This window comes from Canis lupus, chromosome 4 (assembly GCF_011100685.1).
Source record: "Canis lupus familiaris isolate Mischka breed German Shepherd chromosome 4, alternate assembly UU_Cfam_GSD_1.0, whole genome shotgun sequence".
NCBI lineage: Eukaryota > Metazoa > Chordata > Mammalia > Carnivora > Canidae > Canis > Canis lupus.
Window position 1 is genome coordinate 16,478,099 of NC_049225.1, and position 21,918 is coordinate 16,500,016.

The following is a 21,918-nucleotide window of genomic DNA, read 5'->3' on the forward strand; positions in this document are numbered from 1 at the left end:
TTGTAGATGTGGCAGATGTGATTATAATGTACTGGGTGAATTAGTTCCAATTGTTTTGTTTAAAAAGCCAATTGTGATTCAGGAAACTGACTTGAGCAGAGAAAAATAAAAGGTTGATGATAAATTATGGTGTACTTTCTTTTGGGAAAAGGTGTCTGGTGGTAAGCCACGGAGGATGGGTTTAGTTAACATTTTCATTAATAATCTGGGGAAGGAAGTAAACAGCATGTAAATAAAGCAGGCAGATGTGCCTAAGTGGGCTGATATCAATGAAGAAAGGAGCCATGGAAATGGACCTTAAGTAGCTTTTAAATCAAGGCAAATGGGATGCGCTTCTAAGAGTGATGTTCCAAGAGATGGGTGGAGATGCTGGGGGAAAAGGTCATTATAACACAGGAGGTAATATGAAATGTTTCCCTCTTATTTTAAAATTTGTGCCCATAGAATCTGGGAATATAATTGTATCCCAAAATGATATTGATTTTTCCCTTTCCCAGAATAACTATCCAATTTTGTCACTGATGTTACCATTTCCTCAGTCACCAGGGAGACATTGGAAGGCTCAAATTCTGGAAGATATTTTTAACTCATTGGTTTCCTTTACTTATATTCTAATAGTAAACTAACTTTTATTTAACATTTACTATGGGAAAGTACTATGCTGAACAGCCTACATGTACCATCTCATTTAAACTCTCAGAAAAACCCTATGAAGTAACTGTTGTTGCTCCCATTTTTTAGAGGAAGAAACAAGAGGTTTTGAGGAATTGAATAACCTGGCTAAGTTCTGATACAGAACTGAAGCCAGTTCTCTGTGTACCTAATGTTCTCTCACCAAGCATTGTGGATTCTTCTTTAGTGTGGTCTCTTTCATCCTTTCTTGTTTCTCATTGCTCACTGTTTATGACACTGCAATCATTTCATAACTGGTTTTCCTATAATCAGTCTATCTCAGCCAATGCACTGATTCTATAGCAAGGTCTATTTCAGTGACATAACTCCTGTAACTCCCATAACTCAGAAATATTTACTGACTTCCTGGTGTTTCTATACCACAACTAATTGCATTACAAAGAACTTTTAAAGAATGTTTCCCTATTTATTATCTAACTTGTTCGAGATAAGATTCTTTTCATAAATAATACAAGATAAAACTAAGGACTAAATATATAGATTAAAAAATAAACTGTAGAAAATGGTTATATTGAAGAAGTATATAAAGGCAGGAGTGGACAAATTTCTTCACATTTGCTACTAAAATGCATATTGGCTTCCAAATACTTACATTTAGAATTGACACTCCCGTTGTAGCATCACTGTTAAAGAGGGTAATAAAAAAAGAGGACTGATTCTGATATAATCTGTGATCCTTACTTCTAAGGTAGAGATGGGTAAATTGGCTTCTGTTCATAAATAAATCTGGTGAGAAATTTTTCATTTATGTTAATATCTCTAACTTCGAAATAAAGTCCAAAAGAAACCTATCTATCTATTTTCCAATGTTTCTTGTGGGGTTGCATTGGACTTCCTGCAAGTGTTGGTATTCCTTACCTCCCCAAATAGGTCAGGAAAAACAAATATCACATAGCTAATCAAAGAAACACCACATATCATGGTGAACCTCAAGACAGGAGGCCAGGTTGAAAGGAAGAATTTATGATCATTTGAATTAGTGGACTAAAAAAGTCATCTGAAATTTCATTTTGTCAAATATTTGTCTATAGGTTGGAAAGATAAAACTTGCAAAGCAATAAATGTAGGAGATAAATGTTTTGAAATCCAGATGTTTTATAGGTAGGTAGTATTAAAATTTTTCAAATGTCAACACATCAGTGTTCCTATTCTTGGGATTCCAATAGATTGATTATATTTCAGGAGATCAATTTTAGTAATTGTAGGGCACACTCCAGATGTAAGGAAATATATCTTAGTATGTGTGAATGCTACTGCTGAAAGTTGCTTCTCTCACAAGCCAAAATCATCTTGGCCAAGGTAAGATGGCTAACCAGATTCTGGAAATAAGGTTGTGTACTAGTTTTCTGAGTCGAGGCTTTATATGAGGGAGATGGCCAATCAAGCATTTTCAGGGACTATGGAGAATGGTTTTAAGCAATTGGTGGTATAATTAGTGGGTCCAGATTCCCAAGACAGGGCTGGGAATGTGAATTTATGAGGCTGGCTTAAAAATGATAATCAATGTGCACCAGTGAAGTAGGGCCCAATGATGGGTACCTTCCCTTTCAATGGTGTGTACCAAGCAAGAATTCTAATAGAAAAGAAGTACATGAAATCAAGAATATTGCCATTTTTTCTTTCTTTCTTTCTTTCTTTCTTTCTTTCTTTCTTTCTTTCTTTCTTTCTTTCTTCTTTCTTTCTTTCTTTCTTTCTTTCTTTCTTCTTCTTTTCATTCTTTCTTCTTTCTTCCTTTTTTCTTTTTTTTTCTTTTTAGAGAGAGAGGGCATGTGTGCACATGGAGAGGGGAAGGACAGAGGGGGAGAGAGAGAGAGAGAGAGAGAGAGAGAATCTTAAACAGGCTCTATGTGCCTGATGCAGGGCTTGATCTCATGATTCTGGGATAATGACCTGAGCCAAAATCAAGAACTGGACACTTAACCCATTGAGCCACCCAGGTGCCCTAAGAATATCGCCATTTTTATTGGGACTTAAACATTGAGTTAAATTATTTCCAGGATTGCATCCTGTTCTTCTTTAAGGAGGCAAAGGAAAGATCTCTGAAGACCAATGGCAGACATATCCTATGTTCTAAAACTTGCTCTAGAGGAAAACACAAGGCCCATGATTTGGGAAGAATTGGGCCTCACTTTTTTTCATAGATTTTGATATTCTGGAGGACCTATATTCCCCATATGGGTCCTACAAAATTAATTGCCCCTTTCTACAAAATATCCCTACTTGTGAAATGACAACTAAGATTAACTTTTCCCTAATAAGTAAAGAAGTGGAGACCTAGGAGTTACACATTAAGAAGGTCATCTGATGACCCTGCTAAGAAAAAAAGGTGGACCAACATGAAGATAACTCATTTGAGGCTAGCCCCTGACAGTCCTTCCAGTGGGTTTCCTCTTGAACATATCAGTTGGTGAGGAGGCTCCACAGTTTGGAGGCCTCTGGCCTCACTGAAGCAATTCAGGGCATTGCATGGTGAGTTCTTCCTTAGGGAAGTTGTTGTCTGCCATTATCTTTTCATGCATGGGCTACTGTTGAAATCTAATAAAGATATTTTTCCCTCTCCCACTCCCACTTTCTTGACCCACCCACATTTCTTGCCCATCATTTACACTATATATCTCTATGCTAGCATTCTGTACATTTCTATGATTTTTTTTTTACATTTCTATGAATTTAAAAACAACTTCCCATCAAATAGCAGCAATAATTATAGAGCCTCATGTAACCTCATGTAGAGCAAGGTGACAAGAATCTCTGTAGTTTCAGAAAGTTAAGTGAACCCATTGCATGAAAAATTAGAGCCCTAGGAAGGGCCACTTCACAGGTTTTTCTATCTCTCATAGATTTTTCTATCTCCAAGACTCATTGTAAATAGGACTAGGAGGTCCATAGGGGGTAAGGGTGGCAGTGGATGTGAGGAGGAGGTTGGCAGGGGGATTTGGAGTTGAAGAGTAAATAGAAAGTCTCTAGCCACCTCGGTGTTGCTCTCAACATCCCTTTGGCTTTACCTCTTACAGTCATTGTGAAAATAAAAACTAAAAATATAGAAAATTATAAGGGAAGGGGAAGAAGAGGGAGCTTTTCTTATTTTATGAAGAAGAGTAGAAATTTAGAAGACATATTTAAAAATTGAGAGTAAGATCAGAAGAAAAAATGAATATAGAGGCAATTTAGGTTAAAACTGTAAAAGAATGAAACTCCAAATAAAGAGTAAAGATTAAACATTAAAAATATAATAAAAAGGTAAAGTGGATGAGATTCAAAATAAATGAAAAAAGGCAAGAGGCCAGTGAGATAGAAGGTTAAAACCAGGAAACTGAGAGTGATAAAAGATTACAATATAGGAGATAGGAAGAAAAGTTAAAAGCATAAAAGTAGATGAGATTAAAAATCAAGTGCAAGAAATAACTAACATGCTTAAAAGTAAAAATGTATGCAAATGCAAAAGCTTTGGGGGGAATAATTTAAAAGCAAATAAAAACCAAAAGCATGAGAATTAGACAACTAAATGAGCTGAAGTGTCACTTGTTTAAGGGCAGACAGGGGTTAAGAAGCTGGCTACCTGCAGTAGTGAGTCCACAGTGGAAGAGGAGCCCTAGACCTGGTGACCTGGGTTGGGAGCCATGCAACTACCCCAGTCCTACGACTTTCCCTACAGCCTCTTGGGCCTTTGTCTGCAGTGCCAGTCGGAGCATATGGACCAAGAGTCAGACACTCTTGGGTACACAGAATAAGCCAATCTTTCCTCTAGATCATGTCTCAGGTGAGCCTGCTGAACTCACCTGAAGCACTTATAGTCTTTTTTCTAACTCTTTTAAGATGCCTTTACCATCTTCATCAACCTGCATTGAAATGCCCATGAACTGTGATATTCAGGGTCTGTTTACATATTTGGATACTCTCTGCTTCTTTTACTTATGTATTTTCAAGTTCTTCCTAAAAGATAATGGCTGAAGAAATATGCAGCAGACTTTTAGACAGCTGTCTTAGTTTAAATGTTAGATGCACACTGTTGTAAGACTTCAAGCTGCCTTGGCTAAGAGAATTTTATAATTGTCAGCTTGTTCCCCTGCCCACTTCTTCCTTGGCCTCTGAGGAAGCATTCTTTCCTACTGGAGGACAGTTCTCTTCTGTCAAATAGGCTTCTCTCATGACTGGTGGGTGGAATGTATTCATATTCAAAATGTCTATTCATATTGAACTAAAATACCTTAGTCTTACTTCCCAATTTCTAGGAGAGGGAATATGACTAATCCATTTTTAAAAAGATTTTATGTATTCATGAGAGACACACAGAGAGAGGCAGAGACATAGGCAGAGGGAGAAGCAGGCTCCCTGTGGAGAGCCCTGTGCAGGACTTGATCCCAGGATCCCCGTATCAAGACCTGAGCAAAAGCCAGGTGCTCAACCACTGAGCCACTCAGTGGTTAGGTGTCCCAACTAACCCATCTTGACCCAACTCTGGTTTAGTATAGAGGAAAGTGAGGGAAGCCAAGCAGTACTGAGCAGCTGAGCAGTGAAAAAGCATGAAGAGGATGTGGGGATTACAGAGAGAGATGCTTTGGAGTAGCTGCAAGGTTTGATGGAAATGAACTGAAGAGAAATTTTTATTTTTTTATGGTGCTGTGGCCTATGTATTTGAAACCCCTTTGTGCTTTATAAGAATTGCAATTGAGGATTTGGGATTGAAATTATTTTTGGTTGCTGGATTATGTTTTTTGGATGAGAAACTATTTTAAGAATGAGCCACCTGGATTTTAGTTTTAACGAAGTTGCAATAAGGATTGTAAATATGTAAAACAAATTTAATGAAGTATAGCTTACAGTAGAGTTTTTTGGTACTGCAATATAATAGAAGTAATGAAGTTATATAAGAAAGGAGGGGATAAAGTCTAAATGAAGATTTAATTTCTTCTTCCATTTTTCTAACACTTCTTTTTGGGTAAATACTATGTACAATATTATGTATTAATGTTTTAGGGGATATAAAAGATGAATAAGAAATTCCCTATCATTTGCTTACAATTTAATGAGAGAGAGAGAGAGAATATATTAATCAGCAATGAAGAGATAAGGCACGAGGAGATAAATATCAAAAGAAAGATTTTTTCACAAGTATATGACTTTTTCAGAAAGGACATATGACATGGATCTGAGTGGGTAAGAAGGCTTCAAGAGGAGGTCAATTTTTTTTCAGACTTATAGAGTCAGAAGGATTATGATTGTTAGCTTGAATTGGCATGAGCAAAAAGGCAGAGGGAAGAGATAAGCAAAGTTATAGAAGGAGAAAAGCTTGATGTGGTGATTGCTTGGGGAGGAATAACAAATGGGAACTTTATCTGGATTGGAGACTTAGGTTCAAGAGGCAAATGGTCAGAGTTATCTAGAAAGAGTCATTTGGGCCAGATGCAAATAGTCTTAAATATTAGGATAAGGAATTTGTACCCTCAGCCATTGGAAATCTTTGGAGACTTTTGATCAGGAGAGTCATGTAATTGAAGTTATGTTGATATAGTATGAGATTAAAGGAAGGGTTACAAAGAAGGGGAAGAAGAAACAGCTAGAAAAAAATAGGATGATTATGTGAAGATGGAAGGCAGATGACCAAATCCACTTCCTCCCAACAGAATTCCTTTGAAATGATATAAAGGGAATACTTCCATAAGAGCAATGAAACACAAGGAAGAGTGCCATCAGTGAAACAGAAACTTCTGAAATGTTTTGGAAAGATAGAAAGCAGAGTGGTCAGCGAGATGGGAAAAGGAGACCAAAGGAACCTATACCCAAACATGAACAGGAGACAGTTTTGCTATGGAGGCCAGAAAAAAATTGGGTGTTAGCACAGGTGACTAAATCAGATTTGGGCCAAGACAAGTTAGTTAGGTTTCCTCTCCTAGAAATTTGGAGGTCAGACTAAGACACTTTAGTTCAATATGAGCAGATCTTTTGAATATAAACATAAGAGCTATGAAATGGCCATCTTCTCACTCTTGTAGGTGACATGGCGAGAGAAATTTACTCCCTTTAGCTCTCTACTTGGTGGTGAACTGAAGCCTCTGTCACTGACTTCCTTGAGAAGTCCGGTGGCCTGTTAATACCTTCTTGTTTCTGCCTTAAATAAGTGGAAGCTGTTTTCTGTTCCTTGCATTCAAATCTTAACTGATGAAAAGAGTGCCATGAGTCATATGCAAAAATTAAGTGAGTGTTTTTCAAGGGGGTGGATGTGAAATGACAGTTTTTGTGTGTTTTTAAAATTTTCATTTTTAAAGAGTGTTGTTGGGAGATGGAGGGCAAGATCTCCTGTTTGAGATTGTGTTGGAAGATGTGAGAAACTAAGGCGACCTTGAAAGCAACTCATTTTATTCATCATAAGTCAAATTAATGTTATTTGATTGCTGCGGAAAGAAGAAAAACCACTGGAAGGCACCCTGTGACCTCTTAATTAATATTGGCTCATTGACTAATAGTCTGAGGTGAATTCCAGTTCCATAGACCATAACCTCAATCAGTCCCCCGAAAGATTTCTCTGCTTAATGTGTTGCTGTTTGTTATATCGTTCCTTAAAATTGAAAATGGGTTAAATATTCCCTCTCCAGCTCCTAGATTGATGCTCTCTCCTGCATAATTTATTCCTTCCCCCATATGCCATTGAGATATCTAGTAACATCCAATATTTAAGGATCTAAAGAATATTTTTCAGACTGCCTCATTCACTCTGAAATAGCACACAAATTCTTTGTCAGATTTTGTGTTCTAGTTTTTCATTTGGAAATTATGATCCCATAGCTAACTTCCCCTTTGTGCAGGGCAGAACAGTTTTACCCTCTACCAAGCTCTGATTTTTCACTCTGGCTGGGTTTTGGAGAGAACTGGGGTCACTAGTTAATGCTGATTTTAAAACAGTTTTTAGTGTCATGGCTCTTTAATGTCCTGGCTGTGGGTGAAATTGTTAGGGAGGTTTATGGGTTCATTTTCATTGTCCTTGCTCCCATAACCACCTTTCTCCCTCTTCTTTTGATATTCTACTTCCCAACTTCCTACATGTGTCCAGAGAGTTTCTCATTTTCTTCAGATAGAGAACTGCTCGCTTTACATTGCCCTTTATTCTACAAACATCCAAACTCCCTACCTCTGTCAAAACATTTCTGTTCCATGTCAAATATGTATATTCATTTCTAGATGTTAATGACTGAAAATAGAGTATTATGTTGTTAGAAAGTCAATATACTTTTGACAAGGATCTTTAGAGTGTCAAAGAGGTGACTTGTGGTGGGGATTTCAGGTCTAAAGACAAGATAGTCAATGTAATGGACAAAGTCATGGATTCAGCTCTTGGGTGTAAGACCTTATCTTTCTTTGTGAAATGATCTTTCTCCTAAATGTCTGCAGCGTGTCCTAAGAATGGCCCTTGGTTGCTGGGCTATACTGAGCTTGCCTACTGTCTTGGTTTTGCTGAATATACCAGGTGGACAACTGAGTTCAGCTGGATCAGTCAGATTCTCTCTCCAGAAATATGGAACTAGAATCAAGAAGGAGTTGCACCTTTGCTATGTCAACTTGCAGGCAGAGGGACAGTCATGTTTGCCAAGTGACTGATGAGGTGGGGAAGTCAGTCTGAAGAAAGATGATGAAATGCCTGGGCAGAGAGGGGGCAGGATGAAGATGGCATGGAGGCTTGATGGTTTTACCTGGACTCTAGACCTTCCTGGGTTCTGCTTTGGCCACTATGAGACACTTAGTAATGGTAAAGAGGGGTTTAGGTGACTGAATCTTCAGCTTCAGGATTGCCCTTCATCTTAACTACTACTAACGATAAGACTTGATGATGATTCCGTGTCTAGAAATATTGTGTAGAGTAAATAATTTAAAGAAGACTTCTCTTTATATTAAAAATATAGTGGCTTGTAACTGCCTATGAGTAAGAGACAGAACAGTGTTGGCTGAAAAAGAGTGTTTAAGTTGGGGTCTGAGGTAGCATTGTGAGAGATATGTTGTCTACAAAATGAAGGCAACATCCATTGTGGAGAGGAGAGGTCCTCACCTAGTAAGTGAGTTGTAGGTGTGATAAGAAATAAAGCCCTTAGCCCCCGGGGCTGAGGGGGGGGGGTGTCTTTTTTTGTTTATGAGCAACCTAGTCTCCTGGTTCACCACGCATACATTATTGTTTCAAAATGTCTGTTATGATATGAAGAAGGTTAGGAAGATCTGACCCAGAATAATTGTTAGTATTTATTGAGTGTTAGGGCCTTTGCATTTTTTACCTTATTTAAATTTCCTAAGAGCCCCACAAGATGGGTGTCTTACTATTCCTTTTTCACAGGTAAGGAGAATAAGAAGTCCATGTGTATGGAATTTGCACAAACCATACAGCTGATAGGGTTACAGAACTGAGACGCAAAGTCAGGTTATATGGGTATATATGCCAGATGCTGTGCTTTGAGATACAACTCTATAAGCCTCCCCTACCGAGAAGATCTGCTGGCGGGCACCATGGCCCTGAAGAGAAAAAAAAAAAAAAAACCCACACAGGAATGTTACTAGTTTTTGCTTTAGTTGCTCCACTCACATAATAGGCTTGTTATGTAGAGGATGGGCCAGTACTGAAATGAGAGATACTATACAGACATTAAGTAAGGAAAAGCTCACTGATCCTTTGTCTCTGGAAAAGTGATTGCCTTGCTTCTTCCCTTGATAAATAGGCCACTGACGTCAACACTGGGCTACTTGGTGTCGGGAGGTGCAAGTTGAGCAGTACTTATACTTTTTTTTTTTTTTTTTTTGAAAGAAAGAGAACACAAGCAAGCTGGGGAAGGGGAAGAGGGAGAGGGAGAAGGAGAGAATCTCAGACTCCCTGTTGCTTGTGGAGCCTGAGTGTGGGCCTCCGTCTCAGGATGGAGATCATGACCTGAGCTGAAATCAAGAGTAGGACACTTATTCAATAGGACAACTGATTAAGCCACCCAGGTGCCCCAGAGCAGTACTGATTCTTGATACCATTAGCTGATGACAGTGATCAACAGCTGGTGATTATTTGTCCTCAGTGAGGCTCATTAGTAAACTAGCCATGTTCCTTGCAAAGGAAACATGACTGGCCAAAGAGGCCTATATACTTTGAAATGACTTGAACTGGCCACATCCTCTGTGGGGTCCTCTACCTTATATGAGCCAAGAATAGGAAAAAGAACAAACAAACAAAAAATCCTTTTCTCTTCCCTTTCCCTCTTTCTCTCTTTCTATCTCTGTCTCTGTCTCTCTGTCTTTCTCTGTGTCATTTTCTAGGGAAAAAGAAAATATATTTTATTATTGGTATAGTCCTCAGGGCAAAACAATTATAGAGATAATATATGGTCCCCTTATTTAGGATTTTTGGAATTTAAGCCCAACATGTAGCTCCTCATTTGCTTAATTTTACTGCAGAGTTCTGTCTTGTTACCAAAAATCCCTAAGTAACATGCTCGGGAAAGAGAATTTGGAGCTGGGTATTTCTGTCCCTCAGATTGGATGGTTCTTCAGGTGAGGGGCTGTTGGATACAGTCTTTGAAAATGGGCAGCAAGACATTTCTCTCAGTCTGGGTCAAAATAAAGTCACAGAGGTGGGGGGATTCCACTCTGACATGGGGTATGATATTGTAGTATCTACTTTATTTCCACTCGATGCATGATGGGAGCGTGACTGATCCATGAAAGCTCTTCCACCCCTAGCCTTCTTGACTTTTTCCCCCTCTTTCAGAAAAAAATGTATTACAAAAGGAGCACAGCTGCTCTAGTCTCTTCAAAATAGAATAATGACATTTTCATAGCAAGTGATTGTGGGAAGAAGTGTGGGAATGTTGAGCTGGATAGAATCCAGAGGTTTGTAAAGAACCAGAGAAAGGTTGTTCACCCCTTAAAAAGTGACGGTTGTGAAAACAAGCCAATTTTAGAATTTGTCATCTTGCGTTAACAGTGTACCCTTTTGTAGTTACTGATACCTGTCAGAGTAAATGCCAGCGGTAAACAGCTCAACTGCAGGCTTTGCTGAGGAGGTAGGAGGCTTGCATTTGAGGTTTGTGCACATTTTCCAAGCGCTCTGGAGGGCCATGTGGAGAAAGATCTTTGGCCTTGGAATCAGGACTCTTCATCTGTCTTGGCTGTGACACTGAGTAGCTTCTGACATTGCAGTTCATGAATCTCTCGGCTTCTCAGTCCTATCTTCTGTCAACATGAGTGTTCCGGACAAGGTTAACTCTAAGATCCTTTCTGGCTTGAAATTTCTGTGATTCCAAGTCCTGGATAAATGCCATGAATCATCATAATGGTCTCTGCATTAATATTATGTTTTGCCTCCAGTTTTTCCAAGCAAATAATTGGCTCCTTCAAAGTCTTTGCCTAGTGTTTCATCAGGGCAGACAGGCAGTTTGCCAGTGTCATCACAGAAGAAAAGTTCCTATTTAGCAGCATTTTCTCTCAGTCTCCCTCAGTTGGCAGTGAGGGAGGTCCTGGCTGTGGCCAAACCCACATCTCTGCATCTGATCTTTGAGGCTGGAGGCCACATAACCTAGTAGCCTCTGAGTCAAGTGCTCCTCTTGGTATATCTGTGCCTGGAGAGCCTTAAAATGACATGTTGTTTCTCAGGATGATTCATAGTAGAATTGTAGGTTCGAAAGGCTGCAAAGAAACTGAGATACCATGGAGTCTCTGATCAGTTTTATATGTCAGCTGGGCTTGGCTAGGCTAGAATACCCAGTTATTCACTCAAACACCAACCGAGGGGTTGTTGTGAAGGTATTTTGTGGATGTGATTAATGTTTGTAATCAGTTGACTTGAAATAAAGGAAGTTATTCTGGGTAATCTGGGTAGACCCGATTCAAACAGTTGGAAGGTCTTAAGGGCAAAACAGACTTCCTAGAAGGTGAAGAAATTCCTCCTCTAAGGTATTGCTTTGGTCTGTGCCTGAGAGTTCCAGCCTGCCCTTCCTGATGGCCTGCCCTATAAATTTCAGACTTGTTCATCCAGGCCCCCCATAATCTCGTAAACCCATTCCTTACAACAGATCTCTTAATATGTATCTCCTGCTGGTTCTGGTTCTCTGGTAGAGGTATGATTGATAAAGACTCTAAGCATTTTATTAAAAAAGCCAGATTCAATCCCCAGAGTTCAGTAATGGGAGACCTGGCTGCTCTGGCTTGCAGGTGTGTGAACTTCCTACAGCCCCACATTTCCATTGCTTGGAATCCAGTTGAAAATGTGGACACAGGGGCTTAGGCATAATACATAAAAGAGTGTGCCTCCTGACTCTATCCCAACAAGTATGTCCAATAAAGTATGGCTGGGTCGATATGCTCATCATTTTTAGGTGACTTTTGTGCCAAGTGTTGAATGACCTGGTGGAAATGTATAAGCATGGCATGTAGCAGTGGTACAATCCATTTAGCCTTAACAATGGAATCGAATGCTCAGATTTTGCACCAAGTTACCTAACAAGATGTTGAGGGATACTAGAGCCTTAGGAGGACAGTCCTGGCAGCAAGCGTGGGCCAAGAGATGCTAGAAAGTGTTTGTTGGGCTGTAAGGGCACTTCTTATTTATGTCCTTCATTGGGCAAATAAAGCTTTGGAATAGCAGTTTTTAATTGTTTGGGAGCCGGCTGAGATGCCTTGGGGAATCTAATGCAGAATTTCTCAACTTTAGCACTATTGACATTTTGAGCCAGCAATACTTTGTTGTGAGGGCTGTCTTGTGCATTTTATAGGATGCTCAGCAGCATCCCTGGCCTTTACTGACTAGAATCCAGCAGTATGCTCTCTGTTGGGACAACCAAAACTGTATCCAGACATTGTCAAATGCCTGTGGTGGGTAAAATCCCTCCTGGTTGAGAAACACTGATCCAAGGGAAACCAGCAAAATGAACATATGAAGAAAATTTTGCAAATATTTAAGGGTATTTGTAGATTTCCCTGAAGTGTAGGCATTTACCCACAGTTAACATACCTGATAAGGAGCAGAGCTAGTGTCTCCGAACCCTTCCACTACATTGCTGCCCAAGTAGGGAAGTTTGTTCTCAGGAACATGGGGAAGTCTGTCCTCATGTCCATGTGAATCCCAGGATAAGGATCCATGCTTATTCTATCTAGTGTTTGATGATCTTTTCTAGATGGCTATTGAGTATATTTTTATTAAGTTGTCAAATGTGTACATCTTGTCTCCTAGCTGGATTGAGAGTTTTTGAATGGGAGGGAACATGACCAATGTTTGAGCACAGTGCTTGCATCCTGATAGCTCTCAGTGAACATTGATCAATGGATTGACAAGAACAGTGGTGCCTCCCTGAAGACAGACCTCCCTCCTCTGGCAGCAGAGTAGTGGAGGGGTTCAGAGCATGTTCCCCTCCTCCCTCCCCTTGGGGAGACCACAGCTTTGCTCCATCTTAGGTTAACTTTGGGTAAATTTATATAACCTCTCTAAGCTTCAGGTCCTCATCTCTCAAATGTGAAAAAATCATAGAGTTGTTGGGGGCATATCATCAGATATCTCTGTAGAGCATCTGGTACAAAAATGTACCATATAGTAGCCACTATTAAATTATTGTTATTGTGTCTTTTGTTCCTCTCTTATAGTCCCTGGTTGATGTGGTGACTAGTCAGGTTTGGAGGAACCTGGGATATCTCAAGGCAGTGAGGAAGGAGCAGAGGGACTTGTTATGGGGGGTGGGGGGCAGTTACCAAGCTGAGGTTGAATCCAGAGCTGATGATGGTTCACTTGGCTCCACAGTCCTCAGCGCCCTATTCTTAGAAGTGCTCCTGGAGGGCAGGGGATGCAAGCTGGCCTTCAGTTCTCCCTTACATGGCCTGAAGGGGTTACAATGACTGATTCTCGATTCTCGGGCATCTTAGCAGCAGAAAGCAAACTTTGCATATTTTCAGAGCAGTGAATAAACAGTGTATATTTCCCTGCAAGATAATTAGAAAACCAAAGAGCCCATGCCATGTAAAAAGTAGGGAGCCAGTTGTTTAGAAAACACTGAGAACAGCTACTTGATGGGGATCTCTTGGAGGGCCCTGGAGGCATGGGGAACTGGGGCACCATGGGTAAAATGGCCCCTACCTCCTTTGGAAAAAGGGTAGTCCTCAGAAAAAATGTACTAACCAGTCCTTGGTTCCTTCTGCTAGCACTGCTCAGAGATGAGTTCCCCGCCCAATTAGGCAGCCTCTGTGGAGACTGCTTTCATCAAGCCTTGTTAAGAGGGAAAATAACAGAATGCTCTCGCTGCTTTCAAATTTACTTTGAAGGTTGTATTTATCTGCCAGAAGGAAATGTTTGTCTTTCCCCTGAGTTAGTAGGTGAGTCCTGGAATAAACAGGTGATGTTTCTCCAAATACTGCTCAGTTCAACAGGAGCATTCTTTGTTTTCATTGCTAGGGATTAATGGCCAGGAAAATGAAGACTCTTCAGAGGGAATTTGGGCATAAAGACATAGAGAAGTGTTTGGTAGGAGAATTCTCTGATCCCATCCAGGGTTTAAAGACTTAGGGCTTTGCACTTTGCCTCCCTAACCACCATTCAGGGGAACTGGTGACAGAAATGGACAACCACTGCATTAACCACCCTTAAATGCTACTTTTGTGACATCACTTTCTCCCTCAAAATCCTTATTGGCTCTCCACTTTGTACCATATGTTATTAAATTCCTTAGCCGGATTTCAAGATTGCTCATAATCTACCCTCATGCTACCTGGCCAACAACTCCTTGTAGAATGATGAATGAGATAATCAACAAAACACACTTAAGAACAATATCTGGCATATGGTGGGAGATAGGTTTTATTAATATTATTTTTATTTGCAAAAGCTCTTACTTTTGTCTGCCAAGCCTCAATCCACTATTCTCCTTCTAGTGACAGTATCCCTTCCTTTAAGGAAAAAAGTGTCTTCCCTTTCCTAATCACATGATATGTGTGACTAGCCAATCAGAGTGCCTCAGCCTCCACAGCTGACTCAAATACGTGACTCAAATTAAGAAATGAAGAATCCTTCACTGGCATTTTTCAAACACTAGATAAATCTAAGCAAATCTTCATTTTTTTCCTCTGGATATAATGTTAAGATATAAGCCCCAACTTGTCTGTGGCCATATTTTTATCCCATGGGGACAGGTGACCTAAGGAAAAAAAGCTGAAATATGGAAAAAAAAAAAAAAACTTCCAGAGATGAAAGCGTGTGTGTGCATGTGCGTATGTGTGCATGCGCATATGTGTGTGTGTGTGTGTGTGTGTGTGTGTGTATGTGTGTGTGGAGACAGAGAGACAGAGAGAGACAGAGAGGTGAAGAGAGAAGAAAACATTTAAGTCCTCGATTCTGGTAGTGACTGATTCCAGCCCAACGTGTACTTTTTTGGCTTGGCTATGTGAACCTATAACCGTTCCTTTCTGTGTCTCACTAATTCAAGGTGGCTTTTAATCTCCTGCAGGCCACTTGGAATATAAGGAAAATGAAGCACAGCCCCTGCCCTCAAGGAATCTCATTTCGTGAATGATGATGACTTTGTAGATAATGCAGGACTTTCCTGCTGGGAGTAGAATAGCCAAGTGGCCCTCAAAAGAAGCTCTATGATAGGGGTTCTTAACTTAAGGTCTAGAGATGTGGGAGGCATTCACAGATAAGTTTAAGGAAATTGCTTTCTGTAATATTATGCATAAATTTTAGGACATGTGATTTTTTCTTTGGAGGTGTGGGGAGAGGATGTCTATAGGGTTTACAAAATTCTCAAAGAGGTAACGGAGCCAAAAAACACTCTACATGGATGTCAGGCACAAGAACTCCCCAAATGCAAAGTGACTGGGGAGGAATGCAAAAAGAACCTTCAAGGCCTTAGCTATCTGGGGCATACAGGGAATTCCTCAGGGCAAGTCTGAAGAGTAGTGACAACCCAATTGGCCTGGCGTCACGAAGACCTGGCGTCTCTTCAAAAAGAACCTTCCAGGGCAGTCAGCCAGGGACCTCTCCCGTTTTCAAGAGAGGAGGGAGATCGTTAGATTTCCAGTAAGGTGAATAACAGGGTTAAAATACCGACAGTTAACAGTCCTTCTGTCTAGAATGCCTTTTTGCTATTTACATGACTTCCTTCCTTTCTTTAGTATACTATGCAATTGCCCCTTCTTATAAGCAAGAGTTTTGGTATATATTCTGCTTCTATTTCTACACTATTTAAATGTCCCACCCCTGACACTCATTATTCCCTTATCCAGCTATATTCATCTTCTAGCATGTATCATGCACTGAGATGTCCTTTGTTTATTCAGGTAATTGAAAAACCTATTTACTTATATTTATTTTCTATCTCCCTCAGCAGAACATAAGCTCTGTGAGAAAAAGAACTATGGTAGACGTGTTCATATGTCTTATCTCCAGTATTGAGAGCAGTTATAGTCACAGAGCATCTCTTAAATGAATGAATAAGTAAAAAAGTCTTCCCTTTGTTCTTCTTTGTAAGTATAATTGTTCTATCCTCATCTTGTAAAGACAGACTATCATAAATAACATGACGCAGGCCATGGTGTCGGCTGGTTCAGACTGAATCCAAGCTTTCCTCTGCAAATATCTTTATTGGTAACAGAATGATAAATGAGACGAAGAAGGCTTGGTGTCTTGAGAGAGGCATGAAAACCAGGTACATCCTGGTCTCTTTGATTCAATTCTACAGGCATGAAGGGTCTGTTACGGGTTAAGAACAGACCTCAGGTTCTGCTTTTGACTCTGCCACACGCAGCTAAGAAGCCTTGGCCAAATTACTTCTCAGGCCTAGTTTCTTCATTCAAACAGCACCTCCTTCATTATCTGTGTGAGATAATGTGGTTAAAGCACTTAGCACAGTGTCTTAAGCAGGAGTTACTGCTTAATAAGCGTTAACAGTTGTTGGTACCTGTGTAGTAGATGCTCAGTAAAAGTTAACTGCTGTCACAAAGCCTTTCCTGAACCTTTTTGTACCTTTCTGTGCTCTCCGATGGTATTTATGATTCTTGTCTCATCCACTTAGCTGTAGTGATCAGTGTGTGTGTCTATGTGTGCTATATTCTCTCAAATACATGACATTCCCTAACAGCTCACACTTACTTTTGGCCTTCCAGATGGCACAGTCCAGTGCCGAGCATGTAGCTCCCTTAATTCTTGGTGATCTATTGGAATGGAGAGTTCTGTCCTCCCTGATCTCTCAGAATTTTCTCTCTGTTCTGTAGACTTAAAAAGGGGGGGGGTGTCTTTCTTAAAATGCACACTTGTTCTTCTCTTAATGCTCAGAGAAGGGCTCTATGCACAGAGGGAGCTCCAGATAAGCCAAAATGAATACCTCTTTGTTTGCTAATACCTTACATGAGGAGGTACCTAATCCACCAATTGATTTCTTTTTGATTCAGGGCCCAGCTGAAATGGCTCTAGAGCAAATAGCTCATCTCTGTGATCTTTTCAGAAGGAGGAATTTCTTTACAACCTTTACTGAAACCTGACCTCTTTCTATCTTCCTTGATTTTTCCATCTATAAAATTGAGGTCATAAAGATCCTAGTAGGCTTGAAAGAAGCCTGGGAACATTTATACCAGTCACTGTGGCCATGGCATCCTGGGACAGAGAGCCCAATTCTCAACATTAGTAACTTGGAGCATTGTTGCCAGTCTGCTTTAGTGGTACCTTTTATGTCTAGATTAGTTGGTTTGGAATGTATTGATGATACAAGACTTCTAGGTGAAAATCCCATAGAATTGCAGGCTCAAGACCATTTTGGGGAATGGGTGCTTTGAGAAAATGATTTCTTTAGATCTTAGCTCTCATGTTCCATATTTCAGAAGCTCTTCCTGACCTTCCAATTAAGTCACGTTCCCTATTACACATTGTCATGGTGCCGTGTCATGTTCCTTCATAGTTTGTGTGGTTGTCTGGTAAAAGTCTGCTTTTTCCACTATGCTGTGAGCTCTACCGTCTACTGATTTTGCTCAGTAGTGTCTGGTATGTAGTAGTTACTCGCTAAAGTTTTGTTCAAGAGTGAACCAATGAAGAGAAATGTTCTTTGTTGGTGAAGAAATAGAGAAGGAGCTGATTCTTTTGGAACCAGGAAAGGCCTGGTGGTTTTACTCTATGCTTCCTTGGAAGGACCGTCTTCTCATTTATAATCATGAAGACAGGCCAGCAGATAACTATCCAACACAGCTGGTCTGAAACTCAGGGAAACAACGACTTGCTGACACAAGTCTCTACGCTCTTGGTAATGCTGAAGTCCATTAAACTTCATAAATAGTGTCTGATGAGAAAAGTAGTGATTTTGGATCAAAACAGGAAAAGATTTGAAGGTCAGTTTCCAGAACGTGAAGGAAATCATGTAGTTCTTCCTTTAGGACTGCTATGTGTAGACAGACTGAATGCAGACTGTTACCACATAGAAAAATCTAATCTCACACCTGTGGTGTCCAGAGGAAACACATCTTTCTGTTTCTCATGGAGTTCCTTTTAGTCCTAATAAATTGTATCTCAGAAGGGCATGTGGGGGCTCATCTCATTCATTCCCCATTCCTCTTGCTACATACACTTTCTATCCCTCTGCTATCTCTGATGGATCTGGCTTTCACCTGGATAGCTCCAAACCCCTTGAAATTCTCTAGAGGATTCCAATGGTCTCTAATGAGTATAGCTGTATTTCCTCCAACTTCTCCAGGGTAGAGCAGCCTCAAGACAAAAAAGCTTTTCTTTTGCTAATTTTGACCCGTCTCATAACATAATTTTGCTGAAATACTCTGTAAGCGGAGTCTCTGTTTCTTCACTCTGCCTCCTAGTTGGTTTCCATTTCATGTTGTGCTTTGTGGGATGCCAGTTTCAGTCACTCATTAACCTGTATTTAGTTAACATCTACTACCGTGTGTTGGGTTCTGTGCTAAAAGGTGAGAAAAAAAAGAGCCATAGGCCTTCCTCTCATGGAGCGCACCATCTGGTGAAGAAACGGCTACTACTGAAGTAATCAATTGTGTGTGAAATTTTCATGTGAGGTAAGTTTCGTACACAAAAAGTGTGTGGTGCCGTGTGAGTGTATAGTTGAAGGTAGGGATTGGCAACATTTTTTTCTGTAAGGGGCTAGATGGTAAATTTTTTTGGCTTTGGGGGCCAAATGGTCTTTGACCTAACTAAGCAATTCTGCTGTGGCAGCATGAAGGGGGTCTTAGACAACATGCATACAAATGAGCATAACTGTGTTCCAGTAAAACTGTATTATGGACACTGAAATTTGAATCTCGTGTAGTTATTATATACCACAAAATACTGTTCTTTGTTTGAACTTTCTTTTCAACCACTTAAAAATGCAAACACTATTCTTAGTTTGTGGTCTGTACAAAATAGGTAGTGGGATGCTTTTGGTCCCTGGGTTCTAGTTTGCCAGCTCCTGCTCAAGGAGTTAGGGGAGACTTTCCTGAAGCAGGGATAAACATCTGAGATCTGATATCTGAGTAGGCTAACTGGTAAGGTGGGGATTATGGTCTCCAAGGGACCCTGGGAGTCCTTGGCTCTAAGGGAACTCCAGAATATAGTGAGCACTTTTACACTAAGAAATGTACCCGTACAACTGACCCTAGAGTCCATGTAGTACTTTCATGTCAATATTTCCAAGAATTTGTGTTTCTTTACTGAAAGATCATTTAGGCTAGGGTTTGACATGACTTTTTGTAAACGATTGTGAACTTTCCTGGGGGCGAGGGGGTGGCCATTATGGCTCCCAGAGGTCCCTGTGTGGCATTTAATGATGGCATTATAACTGCAAGAGAATTGAATGTGTTTACAAAATGCTCAGTGGGGAAAACAATAATAGTACATATTTAGCTGATGATGACCTACAGCTTCTCTGGAGAGCTGTGAGAGCCTATTGACTCTCACTTCAGAAAATGCTTATTTGGAAACCCTAATATCTGTGAGACTTTGCCAAGTGCTGTGTCATTAATGTGGTCCCTCCCAGAGCACCCAAGTAAAAGTGGAAAAATTCTGTTGTACAGCTATAGTTTGAGAAGTTTTGAGTTTATTAGACCAGATATTTGGATAATAGGTTGAATTTTCCATCATTTATCCAATTATTTTGACTGCATGTATCCTCACCTTCATTGTGCACAGGAATTATTTCTTGATTTTTTTTCTTTTTGGATATGGGACAGTGCCCTTCAACTAATTCTTTTAAAATTCTCTCCCTTATTAGAGCTAGAGAAAGTTTTGGTAAGTACTTTTTAATTAGCATTTTTCCAACTATGTTCACCTTCTGGTCTGGGGTTGCTGCACTATGATGGCCGCGTGTCGGGATGCAAGGCATGTTGGTCTAAGTCTTGGGAGTTGGCTTGTCTGGGAAGCCAGTTGACACCAGGAAATGGAAAGTTGGAGGAAAACATCGGTGACTACCACCAAGTAACTTGAGTTTATGCTTTTTTCCTGCCTCAGTCTCTTTCTCTTATTTCTGTGTCTTTTTAATTGCCACACCTCAGCCTTGGATCAAAACAAGAAGGAAATAAAATACAATTAGAGTCTCTGCTCCTTTGTGCAGTGCTGTTGCTGAGGTAAATAAATGATTTGGGCAATTCTGCGGCACTTTCCCATTACATTTGTAGAGGAAGCAGTGTTCATTATACATCAGAGTGATTTGCTATAAATGGTGTATTTATCTCATTTCCTCTAGTTGAGTTTAAATCCTCAGTTGGCCTCCATGTAAATCTTGCTTAAAGCCACAGAACATGAAAGCTGAAGGGGCCTTGCAAAGTCTCAGGCTGGACTTTCCTGTTCTTGGAAAAGGATACTGAGGTATTGAGGTTGTGGCAGAGCCAAAGTTAATGCCAATCTCCTAACTCCTACTCTGGAGCTCTTTGGAGTCCAGCTTCTGTTTGCCATGCAGTGCCTGCAAGTCTTCTGACATGTTGTTGGTGTCTTCCTTCTATTTAACAGAAACAATGGCCCCCCACCAGACTTAATTTCAGGACACAAGAGGGTTTCTCTCCCAATAGAATAAAGCAATGATATTTTTCCTTCCATAGAGAAGGAGAGAGGTGCCAATTTTTATGGGAAGGAGAAACAGGACATGCCTTTTGACTTAAGTAGAGAGAAGAATGTGGGAGTGAGAATGGGGAGTATTTTACAGTAGCCTGATATATGGAGTCTCATAAACAAACTGAGCACAGAAATAAAGAAACTGCATTTGCTCCCTTTGTATATATGGCTGGAGGGAAGGGTAACCAGTAAAGGATTTATGCGGACTGGTTACTGAGCTTCTTTATAGGCTTGTTCACCGGGGGGCCTAAGTGAGGTAAGGCGGCAGCAGGTGGGACTGAGGCAGTTGGAAAGGAACGGTTCAGTTTAGGCTCTCCCCACGCCCCCTCCCCCTTTTAAATTAATCTGAGGGTAGGGGATCCCTGGGTGGCTCAGTGGTTTAGCGCCTGCCTTTGACCCAGGGCATGATCCTGGAGTCCCAGGATCGAGTCCCACATCGGGCTCCCTGCATGGAGCCTGCTTCTCTCTCTGCCTTTCTCTTTCTCTCTCTCTCTCTGTCTATCATGAATAAATAAATCTTAAAAAAATAAATTAATTAATTAATCTGAGGGTAAACCACTTTTTCTGAGCTTATGTTCACTTAGTTAGCTTTAGTTTGAAGGAGTTGGTGTCCGTTTATCACAAAGCACTTTTGAGCATATTCTGTACATGACACTGTGTCAGAAACTTTAGGGGGTAGGTAAATAAACCCCTGTCTCCAGGTAGCTGAAAGGAACTGGGGATTATAAAGCATGGACTTATGCATAAGATTGCCAGATAAAATGTAGGATACCTGGGTAAATTTGAATTTTAGATAAATGGTAAATAGTTTTTTTTTAGCATAAGCATGCCCCAAATATTACATGGGGCATGCTGGGGGGTCCTGCATTTTTTTTTAAAGATTTATTTATTTATTTATTTATTTATTTATTTATTTATTTGAGAGAGAGAAAGAGAGTGAACAGTGAGGGGAGGGGTAGAGTGAGAGGGAGAGAGAAACTTACCAGAGTCTGTGTTGAGTGTGGAGCTGAACATAGGGCTTGATCCCAGGACCCTGAAACCAAGAGTCGACCGCTTAAACAACTGAGCCACCCAGGTGCCCTGGTGGGGTAGCGGGCAGTGTCCTGTACTTTTATTTGCCAAATCTGGCATTTTATTTGTAGATGAGTTAGTAGAAGTTTACTATAAAGTGCAAAAACTTTATTGAGATTAAA